At 37.7% G+C, this 20,765-nt stretch overlaps 1 protein-coding gene across 2 annotated transcripts in view; it reads right to left on the bottom strand.

The window, feature by feature from the left end:
• Positions 1 to 20,765, bottom strand: part of LOC119653831 (protein ultraspiracle) — a 214,683-nt gene that overhangs the window by 74,507 nt on the left and 119,411 nt on the right. The window contains exon 1 of one of the 2 annotated variants that reach the window (XM_038058873.1): positions 18,139 to 19,313. The exons of the other annotated variant lie outside the window; for it this stretch is intronic. The gene's annotated coding sequence lies outside the window, so the exon portion shown is untranslated. Of the gene's footprint in view, positions 1 to 18,138; positions 19,314 to 20,765 lie in introns of those variants that run through there. 2 annotated transcript variants of the gene reach the window in all.

Below are 20,765 nucleotides of genomic sequence, written 5' to 3'. Positions count from 1 at the left end.
TGAAAACTCGTTATTTTGTCTCAACTCAGCCCTCAATTGTGAATTCTTTATATTCCGAAACTGAAAAAATATCATGAAAGGACGAGCTTTGTCACTCATGATGAAATAAAAACTAAATCACTAAAGAAGCAGAACGCAATATCGAAATGAGACAAATGTATTATCACATATAGTATTTTTCAATAAAGATGATAGGATTTTTGTCATCACGAGTATTTGATATTTTGCCTGTCACCGCGCTTCAAAGTTATCTATATTTTCTATCAAATTCCCATTATTTCGAAAAGTATTAAAGAGAAAAAGAAAATACAATCGTGTTGATAAACTGGGAAGTGAATTTAGTCTCCATGACAGGGAATAACCGTCAAGGGTACGAACTGGTAACAGTGCGCATACAAAGTAGATGAATGTATGAGGGTCCTTTGTGAAGAATTGCGCTATGCTGGCTCATCCTTAAGATTTATTGTATTTTCCACTAAAATTAATTTAAAAAGTCCGTCGTTAAAGTAATATGTTACTATGTGAACTTGGCCGAACCCTTTTTCAGGGTTGGTTATGCCCTAGGCAATATGTTTCCACTGCAAGACCGCGGAGCAGTTCAATATGATGCGGGAGGCTATTTCATCCTCTTTATAGAGGTTTGCGTAGCCGACAGGACCAGTTATTAGACCTACTAATGTTCTCCTCATTCTAAGTTCGCTTAGTTTCAGAATTTCGGCTGTTTTAATCTGTCATCTATCCTGTGGCACCAATTGACGCTTATAGCCACCGCTGTCTCTCATCGATGGCCAAGTTACGTGAGCTCCAAATTTCAGATATTTCTCCCAGCTGCGGCGTTGCTGTTTCCAAGTAGAGGTTCCGATCCAATAAATGCTGTTTTTGACTCGCTCAATTTTAATGTTGTCTCGTTTTTTGATGGCAGAAGTATTAAGATTTTGATGACAGCCCCATCTGATTTGAAATAACGTAATAGCTTTTAATATTGCAACACTGAAAGAGAGAATATGGATTTTGACACATTTGTCCTTCCTTCGTAGATTTTCCCTGACCTACATGATTATCGCATACGCTTCTGATTGAAAAATATTGACCTAGAAATGTGTAATCGCAGCCTCGGGTTCAGTTCATATGTGAGGATAGTATTTGCACAAAAATTCAAACCGGATCACAAAAATTAAAGCAGGACTTTTTGCGGGTACTTGCAAATTGAGCCTTAGAAGAGCTGAAAGCTGATTTCGATTTTCATTGGAAACTAATTTAGATTCGAGTTTTGTACATTCAAACTACGTAAGCACAAACAGTTGCCAATACTGGAGTGAATTAAATCCTCAAATTACCACCAGTCATCATTACCCTTAGTGGCATATGCAACTTTCAAAACAAATTAACCATTTTCAAGTCAAGCTAATACGGGATAGATGTGGACAGGAAAAGCTGGACCTGTCGATAGAAAAATAAAAGTACTGCTCAAAGAGTTCCCGATTTTATTGAATACGGCTTCGGATCCGCACCCAGATTTTAAGATGTGAAGGGTGAACGCGATTTTTTTCCCCAGAGACCATCTCAGAAGTTAGTCCAATCTAAGTTCTCACGGAGTTGATGGTATTCACAATACCAGTCAGCCGTCTTGCCCAAAACAACATGTGCGCGCTTTCTGTCAAAAAATGGATTTACCCTGAAGATATACTGGATGCACGCTTTCCTTCATCCAAGACTTCTTTGACGAACAAGCTCAGCCGTGACATAAGCCGAGCCTACAGATATGAACGAGCGCCAGAGAATTCGCGGTGTGTATTTTCGGTCTGGAAATATGCTGAACCGACCAACGTTTCAGTGGCCCAATGATGTTTTTGACGAACTCTCTGTCTATTGGGAGCTGCTTCAGCGACGTTTCTTGTTTCAGCTATTTCTGGAACTTTAATTTCAGTAAAATCTAGTCTAGTATCTAAATCATTATGAAATTGTGTAATATACTATGCGTTGTGTAATGTACGAGGAACACCCAAAAGTAGCCCGGCTAAGAGCGCGCTACGTAGACATAATAGAGAGTTCTCCAGCTAGATAAAAGTTAACAGAGACTTTCACGGAACAACTGGTCGCTGGGCATCAGTTTGTAAGTTATTGTTGGATCGCAATATTCTCTTACTGCGAAGTCGAACGTTTACCGGGTTGTTATGGAAAATGACAAGAACAAAGAATGTTTGAAATTTCATTTCCTGCATTGACTAGGGAACTTTAAACATGGTAAAATGAATGCTGAAGGTCATGCTCGTCTTGCGCTTCCTTCATCATCTCGAAATGATTAAAAACGTTGAAGGAAAACCAGGGGAAAATCAACGAGGATTTTCGATTCACGATAGTAGAAATTTTAGAAGAGGCAGCCGTAACCTGAAGCTCTTGTCAGTGGATTTTGACTGAGGATTTGAAAATGAAACCTGTTCTCGTTAAATTTGTTTCATGTTTTCTCAACTAGGATAACAAAACACAATCTATTTGAGCTAAGCCTTGAAAAAAAGAGATTCAAAGTGAGCCAAAATGTGTGTCATTACAGATGATGAGAATTCAGAATTCAGAAAATAAATAAATTTTTTATTATAAAAATCTAATAGTTTTGGAACCAAGCAGCGCAGAGTAAACATGAATAATTAGAAAATTCAGGATATCGAAGTCATTTACGAGTATGTGCTAAGCTTCATGGCTGGATGGAAGCAGTAGTTTCTTCTCAATAGTTCCCTCGTTTGTGTGTGTTTGAGTTGGGGGAGAGGCAAAGCCTCTGAGTACTCAGACCTTAGTGGCCCATTGTACTCGATTCCCCCGTCTAAGAGAATATCCCGGATTAGTTTATGTATCACAGGATTTCCTTTAGTGGATGTGGTGCTACCCGATGCAGTTGGAGCAAATCAGCACCAAAAATCAGTTAGTAGGCGGGGTACATAAAAAATGCTTCGTGGATTCCGCTTCCTCATTACAGGATGGACACGTATCATCTTGGATAATTCCTATTCTGAACATATGCCCAGCCAGAATGCTCACAATACTTCTGCAAGTATTTCTGCTTTTCGACAGGATAAACTTTGCTGTATGTTTGTTTTGTTCTAACAGGAAGAATTTGGTCTGTCTAGCAAAATTAAGGCTTCGTCACCTGTCATTATGGGAAGCTTGTTCCCAGTTTTTGATAGCAGCATCAGCCAATGCTACTGACATCTCAATTGCTGGTTCCGGCCCGGGCATGGGGGAAGTTGAAGCCTCTTTTGCTAAGGCATCCGAGATTTCATTTCCCTCTACACCACAATGACCAGATCAAAGTGATCAAAGTACTATTCAACGCCCTCGTTTACTCAACTTTAAATTGGAACATTTATCATCATCATCAGATTCTGCTTCACCTCCGTAGCCTATTCTGGGGGATTAAATGGAAACAGGGGTGCAGTCCAATGTAAATGGGATACAGACTCGGGATCGACCTTTGACTTAAAACGTAAGGATCTTCTATATCCTGATAAAATGCAAAAATTGGTAAAAAATCGTACAATCTATATTGCAAACGTATCTCCCACACTCATTTTTAGTTTCAATATCCGCATATATTTATGTATATATTTTATAGAACCAATCATCAATTAATGACTGCTCCTTCTGTATATTTTCATATTATAAAATGTCAACCTTGAAATAACAAACATAAATAAACTTGACCGATATGACGACCGACGCCAACTATGCAATCGATTCGTCATTGTTCATTGTGCACTTTTCACAGGAAGTGAAAATATTCCACTGTCGCAATTATGTAGGCAAAACGGAGTGCCCACTTGGCCGACTAAATTAATAGGTTTGTTCGCGCATTTATAGATGCAATATGATTACAAGTTATCATAGAACGTAAATGGAAAGAGAAGAACAAATGCAATTCCAATTAACGTGACTGCAATTGATTAATCTCAATTTCGCAGTAATTACGCACCATACTTTATCAAAAACTGGTTAAGATATTTGCTATTGACTCAAGCACAGCAGGAAACCATGTTTTGAAACGACATATGTAAGTGAGGGATTGTTTCGGAAATTGTATTTTTTATTAGATTTTCTTGTGATATAATTTCCCAATAAATACCTGGAATCGTCGTACAATAAATGCGAAAGCTGAAGACATAACAACTGTTTATGTTTTAACCAATGAAAGTGTAATGAAAATTTGTTTTGGTCATAACATAGTCAACGAGCGCTTCCAAATGACTCCAAGTTATCGGTCATACTTAATGTTTTCGAGATTTGGTCGATGTTGCAATCCATTCAAGTGACTCGGTATCTTCCTATCGTAAGCGACTTTTATTTTTATTTACGTATCAAATGGAATCATCAAATTTTAGTAGCTCGGAGTTATCGCAATGTTATGATGATAGTTAAGGAATGCAAAAAGGATTTAGACAGGAAGCTTAAATGAGAATTCTACGGAAATGTTTTGCGTGACGGAAAAAATGAGCTTTTTCTACCAAATAAGGACTAGTGAAAGTTAGAAATAAAAGAGAAAATGTGAAAAGCCTAATTTTGTAGATAGTAGATAATAATGGCACTATCAACACAGCTGCTATCACCTCTGATTATTCCTGTCAGGAGTTGTGCACATATGTTTATGTAAGTACGTTCATAAATGATAAAACCACCATCATTTTTTTCAAACATTGTTGGATTTTATCATCATCATCAGTACATTTTCGAAGAATAATTGGAAGAAAAATTGCGTTAACTAAATACAAGAAAAGTGGCATTTCCGCCGTTAATAGCATATGAGGAAATTAGAGAACTCAGTAAGCTAGGAATATGCGTACCACACAATCTCGCAACTCCGCCATATTATGTGAATAGCATGATGGTCCCAAAAAAAGGTAAAGGGAGGGAGGGATTTGAAGAAACAGACTATCTTACTATCCTCAGTGAAAAAAATTTCCATGGTCGATTAGTTACGGTGACTCTACCATATTGCATCCTACCTGATCACACTCCTTTATCAAAGGAAAATACAACAAATTGACCTGGTCCTCTAGCTTGAGGGTTCGGAGCGATGGGCTTATAATCCATCATCCATAAAAAAAAATCAAACAAGATATACAGATACAGGATCATCAGCCTCAGGCAGGATCGATACCATGGAAAGAACCGCACAAACGAGTGAATGACTACTTTCTTGAATCCTAGAAGTTCTGTCAAAAATCTACTCCAGGAAGTAAAAGCTTAGGACTCTAGCAGTCCGGCAAACAAGCTGGAATGGTTGCGAGCTATCCAACATTATGTGGCACAGAATCTTCAAAAGTGGGAAACTATCATGGAAACATAAGTTTGGAGTCGTTTTCATTGTGGATAGGGAGATATTATCAACTTCAAACCTATACACAAAAGATTGTGTGTTTCTTATCAAAGCAAATTTTATTTTATTTTATTATGCGGATTATCAGCATACACGCTCAAACTTTAAAAAAAAATGTGACGAAGATTTCACTAGGAAACTCGTAGGTGGCACCTGGCATGACCGAAAACGCGCTATCAAAACAATAAGGCAAGAAGTGGTTGGATATGAATCCCGGCGCCGGAGAAATGATTGATTTGATGATGAATGAAAGGAAGCGCGTGACAAAAAATCTGACAACATAGAGTGAAACACAAGGAAGAAAAAAAAAAATTACAAAAATTTCTACCGAGCAGCGAACCAAATATTAAGCCAAATTAAAATGAAAATATTTTGACGAAGAATTGAAGAAAATTAGCGACAATATATATTACTAGCAACGACACAAGCCTATAAGCAGTAAAAAGCCTAAGACAAGGATATTAATTCAAAAAAACCCTTTATGAAAGCAAAAATGGTGCAATTATTGGGGTGAATGTGAAAGACGTGAGAGACGGTGTCTTGTTTCCCAAAACTTCTCACACAACTTAATCACCAAAACCTACAAGAATAACGGTCGAGTATTAATGGGAACATTGAGCCGCCAACATTGGAAGAAATAAAATCAGCCATCAAATGTCAAAAAACAAACAAACCACTGGGCCTTGATAACATTCCCACCGAACTCATCAAATCAGGCGGTCAATGGACCATGAAAGCTCTTCATAATTTGATTCTCTCCACCTAGAACTAAGAACAGATTCCGAAAAAGGGACAAGTTAACATGCGAAAATTACAAAGCCAACTCATTATTTTGTACGTCCTATAAAGTTGTTCTACAAATTAATGAAAGCAAGACGAAAATTGTGACGCAAATGAGAAAAATGCCGTCCACCAGACAGAATATAACGATTGTCGAGTACAACTTGCAAAATGAAGGAAACTTTAAGTATATAAGGACACAGAACTGTCAAAAAATGGAAATGAAGTAGACGAAATAAAACGTCATATTCAGTTCACAAACAGAGCCTTCTACTCGATCGTGCCGATTTTGAAATCCAAACCCTCACTTTCGTAAAACTGGTCAATACTTTCGAAAAGAGGACCCTGAGGTGAATAACAGGGGCTAAACAAGAGAAGCAATGGCGAATCAGATACAACCAAGAATTGAATCATCATTACCATGAAATCTCCACCATGGCCATATTTAATGTATGGACAACACTCGAGTATCTAAAAGTATATTCAAAGGAAGAACCAAAGGAGGAAGACCGGTGGCAAAACCCCGAAAGCGTTGCGAACATTCAGTTGACAGACGCATCACTGCTCGGAAAAGCTGGAGAAAGCTATCGATGGATTGAGATGGTTGAGAGAAAGACATCCTGAAGGTCAAAGCCCGAAATAGGCTGTAGAGCTTCGACGACGACCACAAATGAACACATGCCAATAGCCACAAGTGTGATTTCTCATCAGGCAGGCCTGGTATGTGTGCACATATTGATATTTCGGGAACCACTTGCTCACTTTCTTAGGGCTTATTACTGTATTGAGGAAGGTCTCCTCAGTTGAAGAGTTGCGATGGACATCAAAGAGGATGAAGTTTTGACGGTTCAAAATGGAACTATTTTGGAGTGCGAGTAAAGAGGGTATGGAGAAAAAGTCGGAACGCCCTTTCTCCCCAACCTCCCTGAAAAATCGCAGCAGACGGCTCATTGCCCTTTTCTAAATTTAAAGTTAACTAAAAGTTGAAAGAAAAAATGGTTCTGCCATTAACGAATGGTTGGAATACCGGGCGTTTTCTTTTTATTAGATTTACAAGTGCTCCAAATTACAGCATCATAGCTGAACATTTATTAATTTTTTCTCTCCATTTTATAAATAAAATTGATTTTGCAACGGGTTTGTACTGACCCCGAAAAAACCACGTGGCTTCCAGTCGGAAAAGTAGGCAAGGCTCATAGTTTTCATCGGTTACAACGGTATTGTACATCATGAATTTTTACCATAAGTTGAAATAGTGAGGAAGGAGTAATATTTGGTCTTTATGGGACGTTTGCGTAAAGCAATTCGTCAAAAATGGAAGGGTTGGTGGGAAGAAACTTGTGGATTATGTAGCACGATAATACAGCGCCGGACAATTTTTTTTTTTCAATTCAATCAAGTCAAAAACCAGATACAGGGAACTCATTTCAGTAGCCGAAATATCTTAATGGAAAAACGAAGATGGCTTTATAGCAGATATTTCGATATGTGACCGGCTCAGAAGAAAAAGACCTTATGCCTAAAAAGTACTTGACGAGAAAAATGCATACGTTTATGTGATGTTTGTCAGTAAAATACAGCTGCATGGCTCAAAAGACACAGGGCCCAACCAAAAAAGCCGCAATAGACGAGTATTTCCATCATTTGAATTGAGCCGAAGTGCAACGCAAATTCTACCAAGATGAGATTGCACGTGCCAAAGACGCGTCCAAAAGCTCACTTATGGCTTTATCCTTCGATAATACTCAAAGTGTGCACTACTCTGCATCTCCGCAGGCTGTTGGTTCGTCGTATTTCAAAGCAGCCCGGAAGGTGGTACTGTTTGGAATTAATAATGAAGGTACATACATGATTGATGAGGAGCACACAGTAAAGGGGCCAATGCTGTTATTAACATGTTCCATGATTTTTTACCGAAGGCGCCTCCAGTTAACGAATTAGGCTTCTGTTGTGACAATACTGTAGGACAACAAGAACAATGCAGTCATATAGTACCTAGCATGGCGTGTTCACACGAAACACAATGAGAAGATTTCCTTCAACTTTCTTTTAGTGGGACGCACTAAATTCTCTGCGGACCGAATTTTTGGCCTGATCAAACAAAAGTATGCAAAGACGAACGTGGACATCTTCCAGGATTTCGTCACATACGTCATTAACGCATCACCAAGTCGTTTCAGCTTAGCAGTGTCACATCAGATCCATCAATAGGAACAAGTTTTGCGAAATGCTTCCTCTGGGACAAGTTTCTGGGTCAATATTTAAATTGTTGACGCAGTTCCACCCATTTTTCATGGAAGAATGGGGACAACAGCGTTCACTGCAAAGAATTCGCCGATTCTACAGAACAGGTGTACAATATTTTACAAACAGTACCAAAACCTGCACTTCTTCCGCAAGAAGTTTGCGCAGAAGGATTACCTATTCAACGGTTGCGGTATTTATTTAATAGTCAGCAGTAGAAACAGGACCACTCTGTTCCAATCCGATGTTTATTCCTATTGTTTTTATATTTTTTATACAATTTATTATGAATTTTTTTATGGATCTGCGTTGTTTTTTTCAATCGTTCATTACACATCACCATTTGGCATTTGTATAGACAAAGCACATTACCCGTATCTGAGATTTTCATGCTATACATCAGAATCGAAGAAGCTTTGAACTCTAGATACTTTATTTAATTGAATATTCTTAAAAATTCAGCCCCAATAATTAAATATTTGCTCTTGAATCATTGCATTTTTTAAGCAAATATAAATCGTATGACCACGAATCCAGCTTTATTCATGCAACTTTGACATCGTTATTGACATTGATCTTTTATTATTATCAGAAGCGTCCCATAAAGTTCATATCTCCCATTAAAACCGACCATACATCTCAGACGTCCCTTATATAATTCAAAATAAATTATTTTACTTCAGTCGACAGACCAACCGACTCATTGCTTCTCCATATAAAGGTTATCCAATGTCATAAACAACAAACAATGCCAACAAAAATTCTTCTCATTTTTCGAATATCACACTTCCAACAGCTTACAAAGCTCACCCACCGATATTTTACACATCCTCAAATTGAAATAAATTTCGAAAATGTTAATAAATAAGTGAAAATAAGAAAATCAGTTGGTTGGATCGCGTATAAAAAGCATTTACACACAAAACACGGTAATATATACGAAGTAATAAATTTTCAAGTCGATTGTTGCCCGTTTTAAAATGTAATACTTAAAACAAGAAATGACATTCAAAAAGATACTTTTTTTTCTGCTTTTTTTTATATTTGTTGCTACTTCAGAACTGTGCAGTTGTAAGTGAATTGAATAAAAGATTTCTTCAAGACGGAAAAAGCAGACACGTAAATATATAAGTTTTCGTTGCTGGGATAAATCATAGGCAGGAGAGGTATTGAAAGCGCCCAATATAAATCATAACTTTCATGTTACCCTCTTCCTCCTCTTGAGGAAAATCATTTTTCACAGCTTTTTGACAGAATATTTTTTTTTATGTGAGGTACAGTTTTGAGTTTCATTTAAAGTTGGTTTTCGTATGCGAACCGAAATCGTAAAAGCGCAGTTGGTGCAAATTGTACGACAAAAGCAAACAAGATCAATTTCCGAGTACTTTTTTTAAGGGAGATTGATTCATTACTATTATTTTTATCTCAACTGGCAATAAGGTCATATCTAAAAATAAATATAGGAGATCTTTCTTAATAAAATCGAAACATAGCATTTAATTGAATGAGTCTTTCTAAAACGAGTTAATCCCGCTTCGTGAGGAGATTTAAGTCCTGGTCATCGTATATTATTACTATCAGAATTCGATGTCATATTACAGAATATTTTACACTTTTTCTGGAAGTTATTTGAGGGGTACTCGTCACAAGCTGCCTCATAGAAATATACAAGAGAATGAATATAATCAAAACCGAACGGTAGGATAACTTCTACAAGAGTGGTTGAAATCGAAAGTAGAGAAAAACACCTGCCAGTATTCGGCGCTCTTAACATTGCCTAAGGCAACAGAAAATTATACCAACTTTGAAGGTTCGGAAAAAACGACACTAACCACGATGAGAAAGAAGAGTTCGAACTTTTATCAATTTAGCCAATAGCCATCCTTGCAAACAAAACATTATACTTCGTACTGCCAACAATGAAAATAAAAATATACACAGGAAAATAACGGGAACAATAACATATACAAAACTTAGATTCAGCCGACGTATAATAATATTGAAGTAGCGAGACCAGATCAGGGAAGAGGTAAACGGCGACCTGAAAACCAACAAAGCAGATACAAGAACTCAATGGATTAGCCAAGAAATTATTACTCGACCGAAAACTATGGAAATAAAGCCTTTGAGAGGCTAAGGACCCACTTCGGACTTTAGAATCATTGAAAAAAAACATCCGCCCTTGCTCGAATGGAAAAACAAGCCGAAGGATCGATATCTGGACGCTACAGATATAAAAGATTTTTTGTATTTCCTATCAGAAGAATTTGGTTTACGACCGCACCTTGCATACGTAGCCAAAAATTCACTTTTGGAATATTTAACCGTCAATAACTTCGTTGATAATAGTAGGATTTCCACGAAAATTTATTTTGCATTGGTTTAAAATAGCAAAAAAAGCGAAAATGAAACTTTGGTCTCATATCTAAATATTAACATTCCCAACAACGCTTAACCTTGGTTATCTTTCGTTGAGTATAGAGCTCTCAATCTCAAAATTGAATTTTACTGTAACGAAATTCAAGAGTATCCATTCAATAATTTATGACTAGTCAAAATACAAAGCGCTTCCTAAATAACATACGTTCATTAAATTTTCCGACAATCGCTTAATTCATTCTCAAGTAAAAAGGACAGATAAACATGATGACGAACCAATTTAATAAAGGTTTTTTGCAAAACAAACGACAAAGTTTAATCAGATTAAAAACGGCCAAGAAAGTGATGAAAAGGCTTAAATATACTTTGTTCAGTCAAGGATACACGGTCTACTCCCTACTGTCTACAGAGAAAAGTACTCTCATTCTAACAAGAACCTGAGACGACGAAATAGAGAGGCTAACACTGAATCAACTCGGCCATACGAACAAGAGTTTTAATTAAATGCAACAACTATCTATGCATAACCTGGACAGTTCTGACATGCAATCCCAGGAACTAATATAAAGGAGAGATCAAATGGGAGAAATATTATGAAAGTTAATATTTTAGTTTTCAAATTTCTGATATTTTTGCATGAAAAATGAAACTAAATACAAATTTTGTCACGAAGATAGGGTCTGTTAAGCGGAAACCGTACAAAATGGCGCGGAACCTAGGGCACAGCATCCATTAAGTAATACTAAAAATGAACCTGCAGAAGATAGCCTATTTTGGCAGTAAATTTCGATTTGGCTCCTTCTTCAAGTAATTTTTGTGGTTAGTCGCCTTCTGGTATTTTACGGTTTTATGCTCCTATGCTTTATCCTTGCTTCAGTAATTTGCAAAATTTTCACATTTTTTCCTTTCTATTATTACATATGGTATATATTCGCATTTTTATCAGCCCTTTTAGCCGATGTTTGAACAGCTTCGCGACCGGTTGTTAACTTCATATGGTCTATACATCACAACATATACGTGAATATGTAAAGGGACACAAGCTTTACTACATGTTAAGACAGCTATTCAACCAAAAACAAATTTTAATCAATCGTAAATCGACCACCGGAGTAGCCAGAAAAATGATGGGCGGTCTGAATAGAATCAGATAATGCATCATTTTTAACTTATACCAGTTATGCATTTCGTTGCCTCCCTCAGCAAATGATAAATTTCCTAACTATAATGGGAAGAGAAAAGTGGTAATCTTAATATCCTTCATCTTCAGTTCTGACACAAATTACGCATTTCGCAAAGCTTCAAATGTTAATTTGTTATTTACAAATGAAACAAATTGATTTAATTTAATGAGACCCAAACGCCATCATACAGGGATAACCATTACATAAAATTTTCCATTAATTGAAAATGTCGTCCAGCAATTACATTCATGATAAACATTTACATTATAAATGCGTCATAATAAATCCACATCATTAAAAGTTCACCAAGCTCATCGCCCTTGGCTAGTAACCTCATGTCAGCAGAAAAATTTTTGATTGACAATATTTAAATTAAATGCCAAATTCATCCTGTTTTCGCGGTTTTTAATGCAAACTGGAGATTGTCCAACGAGTTGGCGTAACTGATTTGTATATGAATTCATGATTGATTTCTTGTTTAATTTTATTTATTTTCGAATGAAAACAAACGCATCATTCATGCAACTTCAAAAAGTTCACCATAAAAAATGCGCTAACAAGAAAGGAATTCAATTGATACTGCTTAGTCTGGCGACTAGAGACTTTGTCATATAAATGAACTTTTATATGACATACAACAGGCTACAGTATGATGCTACATAACCCAATTCTAGACGAAGTAACCTCACGCATCCATTTATCCTCTTCGTCTCATTAGTTAAAGAATTGAAGACAACGAGTAATTCGCGCTTTAATCATTTATAAATAACAATAAAAATACCCAAAATATGTTCTCCTTAATTTGCGAGTACAGATAGTTCAGTACTCAGTACTACTCAGTACTCAATGATACGGAATTCTGACTTTCAACGTTAAATTCAATATTCAAACACGGTGGAATACAAAGACTTTTATCAACTCATCAAAATGGGATTACGGGGGGCAAAATTCGCAGGTTTGTTGAATTTACTCATTGCATACTAACTCACTCCACACTTCATCACGCACATCACACAAAGCCTCGAAAACAGCACGTTATCCAAAAATTAGACAGGAAGAAAGCCAGACAAAAACCATTTCAAAGTCAAAATAATCTATACACATGATAGATCACCAGGAAAAAATCGGTCATTGCAAAAGGATTCGAAGAAATATCAAATTTTTCAAAAACATCGGAGGAATTTATCGCTAGGGACACACGCAATGGAAAATCTGACCACGAAATCTACGAATTAACTTCCAAAACGAAACAGTTTCTAATAGGGATTTCATCGAGCATATTTTCATACCAAACATTTCACTGTTGAAATTCCCCCCAAGTGATCCCAGCACAAAACTTCAAACTGCCAGTGAAATGTGATCCAGGAAGACTGAACAAAAATAAAATCGAGGGGTGAGGTCTTCCTATCAAAATTTATCGCATATTCCCCGACAAATACCAAAATTTAGGTAATACTCTTGATTCCGTCGGTATCAAAGACAAAGAAGAAAACCAAAACAATGAAGAATGGCACGATACATATTATGCAATGCTTGTACCCGAGATACAATTATCACATGCCAGGTAAGCATGAGAAGATAAAATAATTCATCAACAACGATACACGGAAAATTGCCGGTCAACCCAAAATCAGGAAAATAATCAGATGTCAGGCCGTGCCAAAGAGTCAGTGAAACGCTGGTGGCAGCTGAGAACGAAAAAAGATACGAGTAGTCCCGAAAGTGTTCTTCCTACCTTTGTTATAGACTTTTACGATGTAATTGAAAGAATTGCGAGACTTCGTTCTCCTTGACATAGCCGCGACTTACCTCATATTGATACTGAAATAGACTCCTCTTGAAATCTTTATAGAAATGTTTAAAGTATTAATCCTCAAGAGAAAGGATTGCGAATTGGCCAAAAGCTCCAACATAATGTTAAATCAATTAAAATATGGTAATAAAGTGCCAATCCGGTCGACAATGATAAGTAGAACTCAACGAAACTTTCCAAAGATAGGGCTTCAAACTGAACAATGCCGCATATACTCGTATGCCAATAAACGTAAAGAGATCTTCATTTTCGTCTTCACCAAAGACATTCTGATTGCACCCAAAGATGACATGAAAGTTTGTAATATAAGGAAAAGACTACCGGAAAATTTACTATCAAGAGTCTTGTTTGGCTACTTTTCATTTCTTTGTGGAGCATTTTCTGCCATTTTCTTTTCAATGAGACTACTTCAGCTTCATTATCGTAGTTAGGTAAGTATCAGGGTTGACTTCGGAAAACCCAATTAGCGCTGCGGTGTGCGGTTTGATGCCACAAACTGCTAAGACCATGACTACTGTGATAAGAGCAATGGGGAAAAGTCCAGTCGGGTCTGACCTTTAGAGCCAGCAATCTGGCTTCACTCGACACTTCCAGGATCCTTTCAGAATCACCGATTTTACACCCACTTGTAACCGGTACTATCCTCGCAAATACCAAAGAACTTCGGTGCCTTATCGATGTTTTTATGTACCCAATCGAGAGGATTATTCCAGACATTTCACATACATTAAGCAATTTTAGGTAATATACGATATGTCACAAGAAATTTCAATACACAATTAGAAAATGAATTCTAAGATAGGAAGGATATTCGCTTATACAAACGTTCTATTTTCATCCCGGCCGAATCATATATATCTTGAAAATCGCGAAAGCAACGAGCGTTTGCATTCTCATCCATGAAGGTCTAACAAAGGGGGTCGGCAAACAGAGCAAAGACACAGTTTATTTTATCGGCTTCCTGAATGAACTTGGATTCAATGGAACTTTCCAATGTAGTCCTGTACAACGATAATCAGGCTTCCGCCAAACTTACTTTAAACCCAATATTCCACGTTCGGTTGGAATATATGGGCATGAAGCATCCCTTTATCCGATAAGCATTACAAAAACTATACACTAGATCCACACGTATCTATTGGATTGAACAAAGTAGTTTCCTTTTTTTACAAAAGATGCTACTGGTACAATTATATTATCACTGGGATCCTTCATATATATGTTCGCTAACGGTATAGGCTTTATTCTTTAGGAAGAGTTAAGCGATTTGGCTGGGTTTTAGAAATTCCAAATAAGTGACTTCTATAAAAGAAAAAACGCGAAGAAATTCCGTGTTCAATTATGTGAAGTTTACTGTAACAATGCTTCTGTCAGGTTTTTGACCATTTCCCAAGAACTTATTGTAAAATTAGATTTTTATTTTTTACTGTTTCTCTTCTCTGCCTGTAAATCGTTATTCAAAAATTTTTAGAGCCCACAGTAGCCATTAGATTTAAGTTATTTTTGTTATTTTAAAAGATTGTTTTTTCTTTGTTCATTTTTCCAATCTATATTTCTATTTCTTAAAAATAAAAAATGATTTTAAAAGTAAAAATAAAAACTGTAACAATGCTCCAAAAAATGTCAGTCTCAAAACTGGTTCTGGTCAGTCAGGGCGACCCACCCAGATTGATAACAACAAAATTGTAGCAATAGTAAAGTCAGACCCACGTTGAAAAATGCAAGACATTGCAGAAACAGTCAAAAATAGTCAAAAAGGTTTTAATTTGTACCTAAAGAAGCGTGGATAAGTAAGCGTATTCCTCATGAACTCAAAACAGTTCATTCGGACTAAACCTATTAACATCTTCGATATGCTACTAAAACGTCAAGAAAACGATCCTTTTGTATATAAAATGCTAGTAGGTGGCGAGAAATGAATCGTTTACAAAATATGTAACGCACATAATCTTAATTCTGATGGGAAGATCCATTTCACACGACTTCGAAAGCAAAACTTCATCAAGGGAAAGTTATGCTCTGAGTGTGGTGGATTAGAAGGGCGAGACGTATTTTGAGCCTCTACCAAGGAACCGAACGATGCATTGGGAAGATTTTTGTCAGTGACATTGTGCTCACCCGTCAAATATTATTGGAACTTGCATGGATGTACTGCCTCGTTCAACATATTCGCCTGACCTTGCGTCGTCATACTTCCATTTGCTTCGTGTTCTTGAAAACTACCAATAAAGACAGGTCCTACTGCGATCGCGTAACTGCAAAATCACATCAAACGAAATAGAAAATATATCATTGATTGACCTTTGTTCTCTATAGAAATAAATGACAAGTATACAAAAAAAAACGCAATGACTTTTTATTCCACCCAATACAGGAATAAAAGAAAGTTATTCCGCTTAGTTAATTACTAAATTTGGATTGGAATGAGTCGTATTTTCCCTCGCTTAGGTTCCATCCTCACCCTTACTCTTTTTGCTCGTTTTCCACTCAAACAAATATCAATTTTATCTTGATTTAATGCAGTATATAAAATCGATTTTATTTTAATAAACAATAAATTCTGTTTTCCAATGGATGCACTCGCAAATTTGAATAGTCAACCATTAACTGCACCTCGATGTTCACCCAAGAGACCCCTAAGAGTTTACTATTTCTTGACTTTTATATCTATAAATATTTTTTTTCTGTTCTTTTTCAACTGGATTCCTGTACCCCCATAATTTCAAACAAAAGTTCCAACGGATTTTGGGTAAATTGCACAAAACACAACTGCAAAAATCTATTGAGCAAGGGTTTAATTGGACAAAATCTCGACTAAAGGAGAGAACGAAAGTCAGCAAGAGAAGATTCGAGAAGGAGCTTTACTCTACCACTCTTTAATTAAGGACCAATTAATTCTTCCTTATAGGATAAAACCTTGTACCGTAAGCGGCTGAGTAAATTAAATTGTCTACCTATTATTAAATACGTGAAGAAGTGGTTTCGAAGTTTGTTCAAATGTGTTAGTTCCCTTCCAGTTCAACATTCTATGGAGGGGGAAGTTTCTTCAGAGGAGAAAACTAATTTTAAGGACAGAGAGCAATCGGACGGGTGGTTTTTTTTTTATTCATAAAAAAAGCCGTAAAAAAACACCAAAATCCAAAAAATTAAGTTTAAAAGCCCACCAAAAATTTACCTTTTAATATTTTCTAATTATCCTAGTTTGCGGACCGTAGAATATTGTCCACATTAAAATACCGTTTAGTTTTTTTTCCTCAGATAAACACAGCGCCCTCCAGCGTGGCAGCAGAAAAACACCTTTTTTTGGAGATGGGTGCATAAATTGACACGTACTCCGAAAACTAGCCAAGATATTAAGCTAACATATACTAGAGATATCAATAAACATATACTGAAAAAATCACGTTTCTATCTTTATCCAGTCCTCCACAATAATTTTTCAAAAAAAGGCAAAAAAAAAAACGGCCTTCACACGGGATGACCCCCTTAATGCAGTATATAAAATCGATATTATTTTAATGAACAATAAATTCTGTTTTCCAACGGATGTACTCCTAAATTCCAATAGTCAACCTTTAACTGCACCTCGACGTTCACCTAACAGACCCCTAAGAGTTTACTATTTCTTAACTATTATATCTATAAATATTTTTTTTTTGTTCTTTTTCAACTAGATTCATGTACCCCCATAACTTCCAACCAAAAGGTCCAACGGATTTTGGGTAAATTTCACAAAACACAACTGCAAAGATCTATTAAGCCAAGGGTTTAATTGCACAAAATCTCGACTAAAGGAGAGAACAAAAGTCAGCAAGAGAGGATTCGAGAAGGAGCTTTACTCTACCACTCTTTAATTAAGGACCAATTAATTCTTCCTTATAGGATAAAACCTTGTACCTTAAGCGGCTGAGTAAATTAAATTGTCTACCAATTATTAAGTACGTAAAGAAGTGGTTTCGAAGTTTGTTCAAATTTGTTAGTTCCCTTCCAGTTCAACTTTCTATGGAGGGGGAAGTTTCTTCAGAGGAGAAAACTAATTTTAAGGACAATTGTTATATTTTATTGCATAAGTACTGCAAACCATTGTTTGACTGTCTTCTATAGTGTTCCTACCTATACTGACTTGGAAATACTCCTCTCCCCTGAAATGAGGCAGGAGGGGTTTGAAATACTACACGACAACGTGGTGCATGGAGATAATTTGAAACCAAATTTCGAGGCATTGCTTATATGACCACAGTTCCTAACTCTAGTATTCTTGCATATATCTTCTACCCTTCGTTCCTTCAAATAAATTTTCATTTTACAAACAACCAAAGCATTCTGTGGCTGGCATTTGGAGAACAGTAAAACTTCCGTCCAGACAGACCCACCTCCAATCACATTTTGCACATTTCTCTTTTCTTAAGACGCAGTAAGCACTGAGATTTTTCGTGATCGTAATCGGCGAACTTCAAAGCATTTTATCGAGAATAAAATAGCATGAAAATCAGTTTGCACTGTCGGGAAATTCGTTTTCCGTTTCAGAGATGCAGTTTTATCACTCGTCAGGCGTGCAATTACAGCCTGCAAAACTACCGAAATAACGGGCAACGACAAATCACTTTTCCATTATCTGCACTTGAATTTCTCAATCATTTCCACATTTCCCGGCACCGCATACACACTCGCCGTCGAATGCAGATCGTCTGCCATTAACTGCACATATCAAGCGCGGATGCGTTTGCATTACGTCATCGATGTCTACGCGGTCGCGGTCTCTCTGCTCTAAAAGAGCTGCCCGAAAAGCGAAAATTCCGGGTAGCATGCAGGGAAAACCGCGGCGGGAACGGGGAGAACAATGAAGTCGAATCGAGAAATACACTTGCTCCACTGGCCAGTTTGTTGTTGCCGTCGGTGCTGTTTTTGTTGCTATTTTGTGTTGTGACTCGTTTTCTTCGCCGCTCGTTTCAAGGTCAGGGTAGACCCGTCACAGTTGCCGTCTGCTTCCCAACTCCGCTGTCGGCGTGATCCACTATTCTAGAATGTCTCCGACGCGGTCCCAAGAATGCTGGCTCTTGTTGTTTGCTGCAGCCGAAGATGATTCTGGGATTTAAGTCAGTAGAACGCGCAACGAGACAACCAGAACAGGGTATTTACGTCAGCCACGGGATTACGTGCTGCGGCAAGTCGTTTGCGTTAAAAGGGAGGAAGCGCTCCGGATAATCTTTCCTTGCAAAAATCCGTACTCGCACTGTGACATAAACAATGCCGACAAAGGGCTAAAGACTAAGTACACGAATCACTTCCCTTGGCCTTGATGACGTGCAACGTAACCTTCGGAATCCTTCGATTCAAGGACATGTACTGAATGAATGTCCTCGGACCACTGCTCCGATATCCGTAGCACGGTGCACTACTACGTCGCGCACTGCTTGCACTCGGCGTGGATTACAGACAGAACAATACGAAAACCACAACACCCATTACGCGGTCGGAGTCTGAGTCTGGGCCCGCATTTGTCTGAGACGCGCGTCTTCTCCGTACCAAGTCCAAGTTCAACTGAAAGCTTTCGATTCATATTCCCAGCGATATACTCGCCGACATATTTACAACACGTTGGGGCTCAACCTCACCATGCATAGTATGCTCGAATTCTCCTCGCAACCTGGACCTGCAGGCACAGGGAGGAACAACGGCAAATGTTCGGACGACCTGCAACATGATGCATGAGGGAAGAAGCTTTCGCTTCCTGCCTGATTCGAGCACCCACCCTGGTACCTTCTTCTCTTCCGCAATCCCTTAAATAAGTAGGCAGAAAACATTCATTGCAAGGGAATCTATAGCTAGAGTTACCATTATATGTGTGAAATTCAACTGTACAAAATGGTTGGACGCAGGTAAGTCGCTTTTCTTGCAAAACGTTTTGCTAACTAAGCACGATATCGGTTAAATTGTAGAGAAGTAGCCAATATGAAGTCTTAGGAACCTACATGCGATCATCTTCGGTAAAGTGTGGAGTTCACTAATTAGCCAAGGCAAATCTGAACAACCCAATTCCAGGTATAAAGAGGGAGAATTCATTCACATTACTCCCTGCTCATCTAAAACCCGATTTAAATGAAAGGATTTTTATAAGCTCTTGCACTCCAAACTTGTACTACTTGTAACCAGAAGCAATGGAACTCTTGTTACCAAAAGGCAACATAACAACAAAATTTGTTGTATAAGATAGTGAGAGATCCTAAGTCCACATCCCCTTGATGTTTGAACGGACCAAATAGGGAGCAACTTACTCTCACCTGTTTTGGTCCCCGGATCCCTCGTTTGGGGCATGGCACCCAAGCAACGTGTTTTTGCGAATATATAAAGGAGGGTTTTCCATCTGTTGCCACTTACAGTCACGCTGAACCCAGGGCAGAGGTGAGGTAGCGTCTGATGAGTTGCTTCTGCCCTGGACGTTAGTTCCTATTTTTAACAAAATTTAATTTGAACAAGAAATTTAAGATAGAGGTGAGCAACAGTGTGTGGGAAAGAAATTCTGGTTAAACCAGCAAATCATAACTTCGTATACCCATGTCACCCTTGCAGCTACGAAAGCAGGAGTTTTTGCACCAAAACAAATCGAACCAATGGGTGAGCAGATAAGCACATTTCAAGTAAAAATATGTCATAGACAGGTGCAGTTACTTCAACCTCCAAAGCAACTATAAGAAAAATATTTTTGCAATTCTAACCGGTAGCCAATGTAGGCAATCAGGGTACTCAAGTCCAAGCTGGTATGAAAACGCTTGATAACTACCTATGCTTGAACAGAAGGTCTGGATACCCTGAGTTGCGGATCGTATTGACAACTAACCAGCAGGGGAGCAGAAATGCCACTCAACACAGTTACAGCTGCTTATGCGCACATATGAACCGAAGTACTCGGAAGTTGTCCTTGATTAGATACCAAGGAGTGCCTTAGAAGGCTGAAATAGGAAAGTTGGAGAACGTGGAGAGCAGTACATTCTGTAAGGAA

The sequence above is a fragment of the Hermetia illucens genome, chromosome 4 (assembly GCF_905115235.1).
Source record: "Hermetia illucens chromosome 4, iHerIll2.2.curated.20191125, whole genome shotgun sequence".
NCBI lineage: Eukaryota > Metazoa > Arthropoda > Insecta > Diptera > Stratiomyidae > Hermetia > Hermetia illucens.
This window is presented reverse-complemented; position numbering and strand designations above follow the sequence as displayed.